Raw genomic sequence first — 16,461 nt, forward strand, 5'->3', positions numbered from 1 at the left:
GTGATACATAATGGGGGGTATCATCATTACCACTTGAAAGTGCATGCCAGGGGAAACATAATAGGGGGTATCATCATCACATGAAGCAGTAAAATGGCTAACATATAATGGGGGGTATTATCTTGAAAGATCCATTTCAGGGTGACCCATAATGGGGGACTATCATCACCACATGATGAGGCCCAATGATTGACAGATAATAGGGACTATCATCACCAGTTGAAATTTCATGTCTTGCTGACACATAATGGGGGAGTATTATCATCACAACTTGACAGTGCATGTCACAATGACACATAATGGGAGGGTATCATCACTGCATGATGAGGTCTGAATGGTGGCACATAATGGGATGGTACTATCATCAGCATATGATGAGACAATGCATAACACATAGTGGTGGTTATTATCTTCACCACGTTAAAGTGCATGTCAGGTTGACACATGAAGGTTGGGTATAATCATCACCCCTTTAAAATGAATGTTTGGGTGATGCATAATGGAGGTAATTATCATCACCACTTCAAAGTGCACCTCAGGGTGACACATAATGGGGGGTATTATCTTCACCACATTATGAGGTCTTTTAGGTGACACATAATGGATGGAATTACTATCACCCCATGTTGTGGTCCAATGGGTGACACATAACGGGGTGGTATTATCTTCTCCACCTGAAAGTGTGCAACTGGGTGACACATAATTGGGGGTATTTTCATCACTATATGATGTTGTCCAATGGCTGACACATAATGGGGAGGTATTATCATCTGTACCTGAAAGTGCATTTCTGGGTGACACATAATGAGAGGTATTGTCATCATTACATGATGAGCCCCAATAGGTGACATATAATGGTGGATATTATCATCAGTACTTGAAAGTGCATTTCTGGGTGACACATAATGGGAGGTATTATCATCACTACATGATAAGATCCGATGAGTGACAGATAATAGGGGGTATTCTCATCACCAGTTTAAACTGCATGTCTGGTTGACACATAAAGGAGGGGTGTTATCATCACCACTTGAAAGTTTATGTCTGGGTCACATATAATGTGGGTATTATCATCACCACATGATGAAGTCAAATTACTGACAGACAATGGGGAGTATTATCATCACCACTTGACATTGCACATCAGGGTGACACATTATGGGAGGTTGTTATCATCAGCACATAATGAAGTTGGATGGGTGTCAAATAATGGGGGAGTATTATCATCACCATATGATGAGGTCTGATGGGTGGCACATAATGGGAGGTATTATCATCTCTACATGATGAGATCCAATGGGTGACATATAACAGGGGGTATTCTCATCACCAGTTGAAAGTGCATGTCTGGTTGACACATAATGGGGGTATTATCACCACATGAGGAGCTCCAATGGGTGGCATGTAAAGTGGGTTATTATCATTACCACATGATGAGGTCCGATGGGTGACACATAATGGGAGGGGGTTAATCATCACCACATGATGAGGTCCGATGACACATAATGTGGGATTCATTATCACCACTTGAAAGTGCATGTCAAGGGTGAGAAATAATGGGGAGGTATTAACATCACCACTTAAAATAACATGTCAGGATGATACATAATGGGGGATATTATCATCACCACATGATTAGGTCTGATGGTTGCACATAATGGTGTGATATTATCATCACCACATGAATGTGCATGTCTGGGTGACACATGATGGGGGTATTATCATCACCACTTGAAAATGCATGCCAGAGTGACACATAATGGGGGTGCTATCATCATCCTTGACAGTGCATGTCAGGGTGACAGATAATGAGGGGGTATTATCATCACCACAAGATGTGCTCTAATGGGTGACATGTAAAGGGGGTTATCATCATTACCACATGATGAGGTCCAAGGAGTGACACATAATTTAGGGGTATTATCATCAGAGATGGTGAGTTCCAATGGGTAACACATAATGGGGGGTATTATCATCACCACTTGAAAGAACATGTCAGAGTGACAAATAATGGGGGTATTATCATCACCACATGATGAGATCCAATGGGTGACACATATTGGTGGGTATTATCATCAGAGACAATGAGTTCCAATGGGTGACACATAATGGAGGGGTGTTATCATCACCACATGAAAGTGCATGTCTGGATGACACATAATGAGGGGGCAGTATTACCAAATAATGAATTCTGATGGGTAGCATAAAATGGGGTGAGGCATTATTATCACCACTTGAAAGTGGAAATCTAGGTGTGTAGAGTATTATCATTGCCACATGAGGAGTTAACATGGGTCACACATAATGGAGGTGCCATCATCACTGTTTGACAGTACATATCAGGGTGACAAATACTGGGCTAGTGTTATCATCCCCACTTAAAAGTAGATATCTGGGTGACACATAATGGGGTGCATTATCATCACAACTTGAAAATGCATGTTAGTGTGACACATAATGAGGGGGTAGTATTATCACCAAATGATGAAGTCTGATGGATAGCACATAATGGGTTGGGTATTATTATCACCACTTGAAAGTGCAAGTCCAGGTGACAAATAATGGGGAGTATTATCATTACCACATGACGAGTTCCCATGGGTCACACATAATGAAGTTGCCATTATCGTTGTTTGAAAGTGCATGTCTGGGTGACACATAACGGGAGGGCTTTATCATCACCACATGATGAGGTCTGATGGGTGACACATAGTGGAGAGTGTAAGCATCTCCACTTGAAAGTGCATGTCAGGGTGACACATAATGGGCCAGTGTTATCATCACCACTTAAAAGTCCATATCTGGGTGGCATATAATGGGGGTATTATCATTACCAGTTGAGAGTGCATGTCTGGGCAACACATAATGGGAGTATTATTATCAGCACATGATGAGGTCCAATGGGTGGCTCATAATTGGATGGCATTATGTTCTCAACTTGAAAGTGCGTGTCTTGGTGACATACAATGAGGGTTATTTTCATAAACATTTGATGAGTTCCAATGGGTGACATAATGGGGAGGTATAATAATCATCAATTGAAAGTGAATGTCTGGGTGATACATAATGAAGGGTATCATCACCACGACATGATGAGGTCCAATCGGTGACATATAATGGGAGGGTATTATCACCACCAGTTGAAATGGCATCTCTGGGTGACCCATAAGGTGGGAGTATTGTCATCACCAGATGATGTCTTATGATGGGTGATGGGGGGGTATTATCATCCTCACATGATGAGGGACGATCAATGACATGTATTGGGGGAGAATTATCATCACCACTTGAAAATGCATATCAGGGGTAAGTCATAATGGGGTGGTATTATCATCAGAGCATGCTGAGGTCTGATGGGTAACACATAATGGTGGGGTATTATCATCACCAGTTGAAAGTGAATGTCTGGGTGACACATGATGGGGGGTATTATCATCACCACTTGAAAATGCATGTCAGGGTGACACAATGGGGGTGCTATCACCCTTGACAGTGCATGTCAGAGTGACACATAGTGGGGGGTATTATCATCACCACAAGATGACCTCCAATGGTTGACACATAAAGGGGAGTTATTATTACCATATGATGAGGTCTGATGGGTAACACATAATTGGGAGGGTATTATCATGATGACTTCAAAGTGCATGTCGGGGAGACAAATAATGAGGGGTATTATCATCATCACCATTTCAAAGTGCATATATCGGGTGACACATAATGGAGGTAGTATCATCATCACATGATGAAGTCCGCTGGGTGACACATAATGGGGTGGTATTATGTTCTGCACTTGAAAGTGCATGTCTGGGTGACATATAATGGAGAGGTATTAACATCACCACTTGAAAGTCCATGTCAGAGTGACTCATAATGGAGGGTGCTATCATCACCACAAAATGAGGTCCAATGGAAGACATGTAAAGTGGGATGTTATCATCACCACATGCTGAGGTATGATGGGTGACACAAAATGGGGGTATTATCATCACCAGTTGAAACTGCATGTCAGGGTGACACATAATGTGGGGTATTATCTTCACCACATGATGAGGTTCATTGGGTGACACATAATAGGAGGGCATTATCATCACCAGTTGAAAGTGCATGTGTGGTTGATACATAATGGGGGTATTATCATCACCACTTGACAGTGCACATCAGGGTGACACATAATGCGAGGGTATTATCAACACCACAGGATGAGGTTCAATGTGTGACACATAATGGGAGGGTACTATCATCGGAAAATTCTGAGGCTGATGAGGCCCAATGGGTGACACATAATGAGGGGTATTATCATCACCACTTGAAAGTGTATTTCAAGGTGACAAAATGGGGGTATTGTCATCACTGCTTGTATGTGGTGCATGTCAGAGTGACACATAATGGCAGATATTATCATCACAACTTGAAAGATCATGTCAGGATGACACACAATGGGGTATTTCTTCATCACATTATGAGGTGCTATGGGTGGTATTATGATCACCAGATGATGAGGTCTGATTGGTGGCACGTAATGGGGGTATTATCTTCTCCACTTGAAAGTGCATGTCTGGGCAACACATAATGGGGGTATTAATATAACCACTTAAAAGTGCACGTGTTGGCTGACACATAATGGGGGGTAGTATCATCACTACATGATGAGGTTTGATCGGTAGCACATAATGGGGGTATTATAATCACCACTTGAAAGTACAAGTCTGAGTGATACATAATGCGGGGTATTACCATCACCACATGATGAGTTCCGATGGGTGACACAAAATGCGGGGTGCTATCATCACCACTTGAAAGTGCATGTCAAGGTGACACATAAATGAGGGTCATTATCATCACCAGATGATGAGATCCAATGGCTGACAAGTAATGGGGGTATAATAATCTCTATTTGAATGTGAATGCCAGGGTAACACATAATGTGGGTTATTATCATCAACACCTGATGAGGTCCAATGGTTGACACATAATTGGGGGTATTATCATCACTACTTGAAAGTGCATATCAGGGTGACACATAATGGGGTGTATTATCATTACTACATGATCAGTTCTAATGGTGACACATAATGGGGGTATTATCTTTGCCACTTGAAAGTGTATGTCAGCGTGTCACATAATGGGCAGTGTTATCCACACCACTTGAAAGTGCATGTTATTGTGACACATAATGGGGATATTATCATCACCATATGATGAGGTCAAATGGGTGGTATTATCATCACTCCTTGAAAGTGCATCTTCTGGTGACACATAATGGGGGTATAGTTATCAGCACTTTGAAAGTGCATGTTAGGGTGGCACAATGTGGGGGTATTATCATGATCACATGGTGAGGTCCAATGGGTGACAGATAATGTGAAGGTATTATCATCACCACTGGAATGTGAATATGAGGGTGACATAATGGGGAGGTATTATCATTAGTACATGATGAGGTCTGATGGGTGACACAATGTGGGGGTGTTATCATCACTTGAAGTTTCATGTCAGAGTGACACATAATGGTGGTATTATCTTCTCCACTTGAAAGTACATGTCACGGTGACACACAATGATGGGATGTTATCATCAGCACATGATGAAATCTGATGGGTGACACATAACGGGGGTTGTATTATCATCAACACTTGAAAGTGCATGTCAGGCTGAAACATAATGGGATGTATTATCATAACCACTTGAAAGTGCACATCAGGGTGACACAATGGGAGGGTATTATCATCATCACTTGGATGCACATGTAAAGGTGACATATAATAGGGGATATTAACATTACCACTTAAAAGTGCATGTCAGGGTGACATATAATTGGGGGTGTTATCACCTCTTGAACATGCATATCAGGGTGACACATAATGAAGTGGCATTATCATCACCACTTGAAAGTGCATATCAGGGTGACACATAATGGGGTGCATTATCATCATCAGTTCCAATGGGTGACACATAATGTGAGAGTATTATCACCACTTGAAAGTGCTTGTCAGGGTGACATGTCATGGGGATGTTAGCATCACCACTTGAAACTGCATATCAGGGTGACACATAATGAGGAGTATTATCACTACATGATGAGCATACATCTCAATCTCTTAGTGCGAGAAATCTGGACAAAGCCCAACAAAATGGGGGAAGAAAGGCCCAAAAATAGGGGCATATTTTAAATATTCTCATATAAACTTAGAAAGTAGTTAGAGTAATAGGGTTTATTATAACATACATTTTCTGAAGGATTTGAAGTCTGAAACTCAAATGTATGTCATTATTTAGTTACTTCAATTCTTGGATCATCCTAGTACTTTTCCAGAAAACTGAATTTGTTTTGAGGAACAGACCAAAAATATAAGCCAGAAATCTGGACATTCTCTGAAAATCTGGACAGTTGAGAGGTATGATGATGAGGTCCAATGGGTAACACATACTGGGGGGAAATACCATCACTACTTGAAAATGCATCTCACAGTGACACAATGTGGGGTTATTATCATCATCACATGAAGAGGTCCGATGGATGACACATGTATGGTGTTTTATCATCAACTCTTGAAATTGCATGTCCAGGTGACACATAATGGTGTGGTATTATCATCACCACATGAGGTCAAATATTTGACAACTAATAGGGTGGGTGTTATCATCTTCACATGATGAGGTCTGATGTGCTATAGTGGGGGGAGTATTATAATCATCACTTGGAAGGTCATGTAAAGGTGACACATAATGGGGAATATTATCATTACCACTTAAAAGTGCATGTCAGGATGACACAATTTGGGGGAATTATCATCAGCACTTGAAAGTGCATGTCAGAGTGACACATATTAGAGGGGTATTAACATTATTTTTAAGTGCATGTCAGGGTGACACTTAATGGGGGTATTATCACTACTTAAAAGGTCATATCTGGGGGTGTTATCAAAACCAATTGAAAGTGCATGTCAGTGTTATATGTAATGGGGATATCATCATCATTGCATCTTGAAGTCTGATGGGTGACAAATAATGAGGGGTATTATTATCACCACTTGAAAGTGCATGTCAGGGTGACACATAATTGGGAGGTGTTATCACCACTTGAACGTTCATGTCAAGGTGACACATAATGAGGCAGTATTATCATCACCACTTGAACATGCATGTCAGGGTGACACATAACAGAGGTATTATCATCACCACTTGAAAGTGCATGTCAGGGTAATAAGTAATGGGGGAAATTATCATAGGTTCATAGGTAGGTACTAGGCTATCTGCCTGAGGGCATTTATAAGCCTAGCCAGAGTGTGTAGGCTTTTGCTGCCCCATTGATTAATTAACTGATTCTCTGTCAAGCAGAGCCAGTGAAGTGATCCCAGGGGTGTATTTCTGTTACCCATCCACTTGTCAAGGTTTCTCTTGAAGAGTGTTAGTGAGGGGTTCTACCTAATGTAGTCTGGAATTTTGTTCCAAAGCATGGGGAGTCTCTGTGACAGGAATCTATCCCTCCAGCATGTTCTATTTATTATTGTGGTGAGGTTTAGCTCACTAGAGCGCATGGCTCACAGTGACTTGAATTTCTTTAGGTGGAGCATGTCCATCAATTCTGAGTTGGACATGGCTTTGTAAGTCAGGCAGAGATCACCTCTGAGTAAGCAATATGCCACTGAGTACAGCCGGAGTCTTTTCAGTTGGGCTGCATAGGATACATGTTTCAGGCCAGTAATCCTCTTGGTGAGGTACTTTTGTGGTCTTTCCAGCTGTTGGAAGTGTCTTGTGAGGTACATCCCAAATGGGGCATTGTACTCTATGATGGGTCTGATGAGTGACGAGTAGAGGGGCACTATAACCTCTTTATTTCTAGATGTGAACCCTTTAGTAATTAGATGGACCACATAGAAGGATTTCCTAACTATTTTGGCAATATGATTGTCAAAGGAGAGATTACTATCTACATGGGTCCCCAGATCTCTTATTACCTCTTCTGTATTAAGGGGGCTGCCACCTATGTGGTAATTCATGGGTGTTTTGTTTTTCCCAAATGGGATGACTATGCATTTTTTGGCATTTAGCTTGAGACCATGACTTTGATACCGGGTGTCCATCTCAGTAAGGCCCTTTTGGAGGATGTCTGTGTCAGACGGAGAGTCAATTATGGCTCCCAGTTTGCAGTCATCAGTGAACTTGGTTAGCCATAGTCCTCCTGTGTTTGCCTGTATGTCTGAGAAGTATATGCCAAACAGTAGGGGTGCCAGGATCGAGCCTTGTGAGACACCACTTGTGACTGGTTTAGAGTAAGACCTGGAGCCCACTATTCTTACCATGTGAGTTCTGTCTGTAAGCCAGTTGGCAACCCATCTCATGACGTAGGGGTTTATGTTCAGGCTGGTAAGTTTTTCTGTAATACCCGAGTGGGGAATGGTGTCAAAAGACTTGGCAAGGTCAAGGTAGGCTGTGTGAACCACCTTTCCCTCATCTATGGCCTTGGTGACTGTCTCGAAGAAGTCAACTAGGTTTAGTAGGCATGATCTGCCCTTAACAAAGCCGAACTGGGTCGGGTCAAGTATTTGGAGGTTCCCAATGTCTTTGTTAATGAGTTCCATGATGATGCGCTCCATAGCCTTGCAGACCAGGCTAGTCAGGCTTATAGGGCGATAGTTACCAGGATCAGTTGTGGCCCCTCCTTTGTGGAGTGGAATAACCATTGCTGTGTGCCATTCTATGGGCACATAGCCTGTGGAGAGGCTGAGGTTGAACAGCGTGTTTAGGTGGGGAGTTAGTTCATTCTGTAGTTCGTGCAAGATGCAGCTTGGGACACCATCTGACCCCACTGACACTGTGGTTTTGGCTTTTAAAAGGGCTGTTTTCACCTGTGCATCTGTGTTTTCTGGGACACTACACTTTTCCAGTATTGTTGTGGGCCCTTTTTGGGGTGAGAGGGGGATGAAGTTTGCACTGAATCTATCTGCCAGGATGTTGGCAATATCAGTAGGATCAGTATATTTTGTGCTATTTTGCACTAGTTCAGTGCATATCTGCGAGTTGCTACTTAGATTCTTAACATAGCTAAAGAAGGCTTTGTGGTTATCTTTTGAATCCTTGGCTATTTTTCTTTTGAGTTAGCCTTGGATGATTTTATGAGGGACCTTAGTTTCTTACTGATACTGATCAGGGATGTCTTTCCTTCTTGGGATTTGTTTTTTTACTGAACTAGTTTCCTACTTCTGTTGTATAGCCTGTGTATGGCAGGGGTCCACCAGACTGGTTTCCTTCTCTTAGAGGAGTGAGTCTTGGTTTTGCTAGGGATGGCATGATCCATGCATCCTTGTAGGTGCTCATAGAGTGCATTTGTAAAGATTTCTGCATCTTGGGCAGCGTTATCCTTTAGCGTGGGGGCTGTGAAACTTACCGCCTCTGCCTTAAGTAAGGTGAAGTTTGCTTTAGAAAAGTTTTTTACTGTGGTCCAGTAATATCATCAACTCTTGAAAGTGCATGTTAAGATGACCCATAATGTGGGGGGGTTATCATTACCACATGATGTTTGATGGGTGACTCATAATGTGAGGGTATTATCATCACCACTTGAAACTGCATGCCAGGGTGACACATAATGAGGAGTATTATTATCACTACATCTTGAGTTCTGATGGGTAACACATATTTGGGGAAAATATCATCACTACTTGAAAGTGCATCTCATGGTGACACATAATGTGGGGGTATTATCATCACCACTTTGTAAATTTTGTTTTAAATTATAAATGTCATTTTTAATTAAAAATTACAGGTTGTGGCAGCTCCAGCAGGCCCCCCAAGCCAGTCGGCCCTAGGCAACCGCCTTGGTCGCCTAATGCTTAATCCGGCTCTATCTTTGACACATATTCAAAGATATCCATAATGTTTCTTTTCATATAATCCAGTGAGGTTCATCTCAAGTCATTTATACCCACATAGACTATGATAGAATCATATTTGTACCTGTGGTGCAATGACTTGAGTATGTAGACGATATTGTGGATCCTAGCTCCAGATAAGCAATTGACTGTTATCTTCTCCTTGTCCAGCTTGACAATTGGGTTATTTGTGCATTGTACAATGGAATCTCCTATGATAAGAGTCATAGGTAAAGTGTTCAGTTGTCGTATGGGCTTTAATCTTGGGGGACCATTGGGTATAAGCTTATGTGAGGTGTTTGTTTTGCTTCTGGTGTGTGCTTTAGAAATTGCTGAGGATTTATGCTGCTGCTTGTAAGCTTAGGAGGTCTTTAAAGTTTGAGAAGGTTTATTTTAAATGCCTTAGCATAAGATGGACTATGTGTGTTGTGAGTTGTATGTGTGGAAGATGTAGTGTGTGTGTTCTTGACAACCTTTTTTGTAAGTGAGCTCTTTGCCTCCACTGAAGTTATGCATGTACATCTCTCACATACTGTATTAGTTTCTTTAAGGATTAAATGGTTGTCTGAGAACATGAAATGATTCCTGCATTGACTTGGGATGTCCATATCTACCAAGCTGGCCACAGATTCATTTGGGTATTGTCCAGACCTGTATTAGGGTGGTCTGTTATGGTTTGCCGAGATCTCTTGGGGTTTCTAGGGTTATGGTAAGGTGTTAGTTATTGCTAGCATATGGTATTAATAATGTTCGATGCATAAACTAGCTGCTCTAAACTAAAGTATGCACAATGCTTCACTGTGTTGCAGGTTACAGTCTGTACAGGGCACTGACAACTGTTGCTGCACTGTGAGCAGATCTGTATAAATGCACCTAATTTATAACAAAATAAAGCTGCAAACTGACTCCTTTGCCCTCTGGCCAATAAATGATTACACATTGAGCTCTCCTGGAGTGCATCCCAGCTCAGAGATGAGAGCTTCTTGTAATTCTTGGTTGGAGTACTGGATGTCATTCAAGCAGACAATGTCCTTCATTCTTAGTGCTGCAGTAGCCTAGGGGTAGTGTCCTGCCAAGGACACAGCAGTTGGTCAGCTTGCCAAAACAATGTATTCCATCCCTCTGGCTGCTGATAGGCTAAACCCTTTTTGAAGGGCAGTATATCAGCAACCAGAGTGAGGTAAATAGGTTAATAGGTTCATAGGTATATACTAGGCTAATGAGCACCATGGCCTTTATAAGCCTAGCCATGCAACCCAACCCAATTGTGTCCATATGTATCACTGGTTTTTTTTAAGAGGGAGTAAGTTAGTTATGGAGTTTCTAGAGGCTATGTGGTGGGAGGAGATATGTTAGTTTGGGCATTAGTATCTGCCTCTGATTATCAGAGACATGAGGGCCAGACCCAAGGTGAATTTCTGATTTCCCATGCGTTGGTCAAGATTATGTTTAAATAGGGTTAGGGATGGACTCTGCTTCACATGGATGAGGAGCCTGTTTCAGAGCATGACGATTCTCTGAGACACATATCTGTTTTGCCAACATGTCTTATTTATGTTAAAAGCAAAATTTAAATCCTTGGATCTAATGGTTCTGATGTTGTTCGTTTTGCAGATGTGCAAAAGGTCCACTGGTGCCGGATCCAAAGATGCCTTTGGCACCAGTCGTTTGTCTATGTTAGACCCTTTTATAAGATGTTTGTATCATGGGGGAATCTATGATAGATCCCAGTTTATTGTCATCTGTGAACTTGGTAACCCAAAAGCCTGTGACATTAGCCTTTACCTCTGAGAAGTAGATGCCAAGTAGGAGCCGTCTAATCACAGAGCCCTGAAGTACCCCACTCATGATTGGCCTCTTAATGGAGATGGTATTACCAAGCCTGACTTCCTGGGTCTGTCTGTGAGTTATCTATCAATCTAGTGAATTATGTAGGAGTTTATATCCAGTTTGGTGAGATTATCCATTATACCTGAGTGGGGTATTGTACTGAACACCTTAGCAAGGTCAGTGTAAGAGATATACTCCATTTTTCCTCATCGATTGCCTTGGTGACCTTCTCAAAGATGTCCACCAGGTTTAGAAGTCATGACCTTCCCTCGACAAAGCCAAAGCCAAACTGAAGAGGGTCCAGTGTCTGAAGGTTGCCTGTGTCTTTGTTGATCATTTCTATAACTCATTTCACAGCTTTTCATATTAGACCAGTCAGCCTAATAGGTCTGTAGTTTCTGGGCTCAGTAGATGGTCCATTCTTGTGAAGTGGGGTGACAATTGCAGTCCTCTATTCTCATGGTACAAAGTTTGTTTTGAGGCTATAGTTGAAAAGTGACTCAAGTGTTCCTGATAGATCTTGCTTCATGCTATTTAGGAGGCATCCTGGGATATTATCAGGGCCCATTGTGGCTGTTTTTGGCCATAGTGAGTGCCACCAGGACCTGCTCCAGATTAATAGTTGGGAGGGTTAGGTTAGGTATTTCATCATGGAGAGAGGTGGAAGGGAGTAGGGGTGAAGTTTGAGTTGAATTTGTCAGCCAGCAAATTTGTTATGTTGCTCTGTTCAGTCAAGGTGGCACCAGTGACCACCTGTATGGCACACTGATGCCTTTGAGATTTCAGACATAACTGTAGAAGGCCTTGTGGTTGCCTTTAGCCTGTGAGTTTATTTTGACCTCATAATTAGCCTTGTTGGATTTATTTAGTCATCTTAGTTTCCTGTTTAGTTTAATTAGAGAGCTCCCATCATTATGGGAGTTGCTTTTTCTGATTTTAGCCATGCCTTTTTCCTTTTGTTATATACCCTATTAAGGTTAGGATTCCACCAGTGTTTTGAACTTAATTCTAGTAGCTGCAGCAGTCTTTATACAGCCATTTGCATGGCTGTACAGGGCCTCTGTGAACAATTCCACATAGCTTGCTATGAACTCGGGGTTGGGAGGGGCACTGGATTTTGACAAAGAATTGCTTTATAGGATGTAGTTTGGCTTGGAATGGCTCCTACATGTTACATAGTTTGCTGAGAGTACTGAATTGATTTTTATTTTGGAGGAGACAGCTTTCTGGTCCAACCTCTCTAGTAAGAAGGTGACATGGGGGTGTGTATAATGATGTGTCATATTGGTGAGTACTAGGTTGAGTATATTTGAACCTCTGGTGGGTGTTCAAGGGTATTATCCTTAATAAAGCCCAGGAACTGCTGTGGCTGCGAGTATGAAGCAGTGTATATTTCCTAGTCTATATAAGGGTGGCTAAAGTCTCCCATGAATAGGATATTTGCTGTAATAGTAAGTGTCTCTAGTAGGTCTAGGTATGAGCTATGGGATTCTAGGGGCATAGATGGTGACCTACAGCTTACTAGGATATGGTATTTGACTTTGTCTATGGTAATTTGCACATGGATAAATTCTAGTGCATCATCCTAACTAACCTACAGTTATGCTGTTGCTAACATAGATTGACTCTTCAACCATTTGTTCCTGTCTGAATTTTTAGAAGTTTACTGTTGACTTGAGGAGAAGCGTCTCTCAAGCTCCAGAGGAACAGCAGTTGATGAAAATATTTTCCCTAACAGATAAGACCCCATTTGAATACCCCTTCCTGTCATATATTTTTATTGAATATTTCTGGTATTTTTTTCTGATCTATCATAACATATGAAAAATGCCCAGCTATTTGTTGTATTAAACTTTAAGAATACTGGGTTTTATCAGGAAGTTTTTTATGTGCTTCTGCACTGTTCACTTGAACATAGAAAAGTCTTGTCTCACACCATCTCATGAAATTGTCTTTTTGAGATATCTGCTAGATATACTCAGGAAAATGCTTCTTTCCAAAAGAAAAGGTAATTGTTTACCAGCAGATCTTTCTGAGTTTTTGTTTTCCTATCAGCTTCAGGCTCCTGAAAGACAATTTTTTCAGGAACTAGGTCTCATGGCATCCATGATTCTTATGATATCACTGTTGAAATTACACATGACACCTAAAGAATTCTCGGTCCTAGCACCTAGACTTTCAGATTCTTGTACTGGGGTTGGTGGGCAATAAATGCAGTGGTGGAAGTATCAAGGGGCTCTCAATAAAGGAATCATCTTCTTTTTTTTCAAACCCAAGGACACTCTGTTCAGGCAGACTCATTAGATTATGGTTGGGGTGCAGTTTTCATTGGGAGTAAAAGTGCAAAGTCTGTGGGATTCTTTTGACAGACCAAAGCACATTAACATCAAGATATTCTAGCAGTGATTCATGCTTTGAAAATATTACACCATCAATGGGCTCCAGCCACTATTACAGGTGGTTACAGACAACATTACAGTGATGTGGTATCTCAACATACAAAGGAGGTACATCCTCTTTGCTGGTTGGCAATGATGACCTGGCAGTTGGTGCTTCACCATTCTCTGACTCTTCAGGCCACCTACATTACATCAGAGCAAAACATTGTGTGGCAGATAGACTCAGCAGATCCTGTACAGACCCTCATGTGTGGAAACTCAATATAGGCATGCTTCAAGACTTGATGCAGATGAAGGAACATCTCCAGTAGATCTGTTCATCTCCTTAAAAAACAGACATCTAGAAAAATTCTGTTTGAGACACCCTTGCAGCCAAGCATGGAGAACCAATACTATGTCATTCCCATGGTCGTGAATGTTCCTGTATGCTTTTTCACCCTTTCAAATGATTTCAAAGGCACTTCTAAAGATTCAGAAAGAATTACCAAAAATCATTGTGGTGACTTCTATTTTGGCCAAGGCAAAATTGGTTCTCTCTTCTTATGAAATTGGCCATGGGCAATTACCAGTAGCTTCCTCACAGATTTGATCTACTCACACAGCATTACTGTATACCTGGTAACAATCAACTATAACTGATGGCCAGGGTAGATAAATTTTAATAACCTTTAAGTATCTTTTACACAAGGATATGCAGCAGGTACTAATGGGGGCAAGGAAACCTACTACTAGATTGTCTTATTTTTGGCAAATGGAATAGACTTTCTAGTTGATGTCTTGCCAAGGGAAGCAACAAAAAGTAGAGATCCCAAGGAATATTATGTTGTTTGTGAGGGGGGTCTCATGTGTAACACTCCTTTCAGAAACTGACCACAAACATAGAAGAAAGAGTGGAATTCATAGGCTGATACTTTACTCTTGGTTATGTCACTGTTACTTTCCAGGTTAAGATTACCAACTAGCACTACCACCATAACAAGTGCCATACTTAAATTTCTGTTAAATCACCTAAATACTGAAACTGTAGCATTGTTTAAACACTTGGTCCTTCACAAAGCACTACAATCAGGATTATTTTCCTAGGTCCAGAACAAGCTTTGCTAGGAGCATTCTCCAGGGGTTCCTGGACCTTAGCCTTCATCCTCCCAGGCAACATAAGTTTTGTGAATCTACCCATAGGTGACTGCATCAGTAAGAATGAAGAACATAGTATACCTGTGTAAGTTCTATTTACCCATTACAGTAGATATTTGAATTTATTCACTTTTGCATTAGCTGCATCCATCCACCATCTATTGTTGTAGATAGCTGAGGTGGGGCACAACCTCCTTTGTTATGGTTGCTGTGTTTGGATTATTTTTATGGTGATTATTGATTGTTGGCTCAGGATGAATCTTCCTTCTTCTCTTGGCAGTAAAATCCTGAAGATTTACCTCAGACTGGTTGCCGATATGCTTCCCTCCAAAAAAGATGTAGCTTATCAGCAGCAAGAATAAAACAGGAGGAGGGGAGTTAGAGTTTTGATAAGCTAGGTGGGTGCTGTGTCCTTGACAGGACACTACCCATAGGCTACTGCAGCAGTGAATAAATCCAAATCTCTACTTAGACTTACACAACTGCACTTTTCTTGAAACGAATTGGCATGAGGTTATTATATCTGATTACACAAGGTTCTTAGACTCATGGCAACAGCAATAGGTTAAAGAATACACCATAACTCCTGTAGGAAAAGGACTTAAATATGTGTATGTGAAGGGATGTTTATGAACGCAAACAGTTGTTACTGGGAGACAAGAAGAAATTTACCCTTACTGTAGTATTCTTGTTAAGGGGAATGACGTTGTAATAGATCATTCAAAGGAGAAGGAGGGTGTTATGGTTTATACTTAGCAGGCTATTCTGGTGGTAGTACAGAATTCTGTAAATTTAAGACATGGATGCAATGCATTTAACCCTGCACGTTTCTGGGTAATGAAATATAACTAGTGAACACAAGCCTGGTCTAAATGAACAGTTCAATAGAAAGAGGAGTTAGATCTTAATTTGCATCTTCTTGACTGGAATATTATTCCAGGTAAAGATTGTTTGGCATGTGTTTTTTACATGGGCATGGATGGTATCAGGAATGTGAGTTTATTGCAAGTTTTCAAGGAATAGTATGCTGTAGAATAAATACAGTAAGTCACATTGTCACATCACAGTAAGAGGTTCTACAGTTCTGTTCTTAATTGGGTTGTCTTTTATTCAGTGTCTGAATATTTGCCCTGTGTTCATGTAGACTTTCTCAAGGCATCCTGAAGACTTGAAATAACTGGATTGGTGACTCTAAATTTTGTATAAGCAAGCGGGTATGTGGT

This window comes from Protopterus annectens, chromosome 10.part0, assembly GCF_019279795.1.
Source record: "Protopterus annectens isolate FY-2018-M chromosome 10.part0, PAN1.0, whole genome shotgun sequence".
In the NCBI taxonomy this organism is placed as follows: Eukaryota; Metazoa; Chordata; order Ceratodontiformes; family Protopteridae; genus Protopterus; species Protopterus annectens.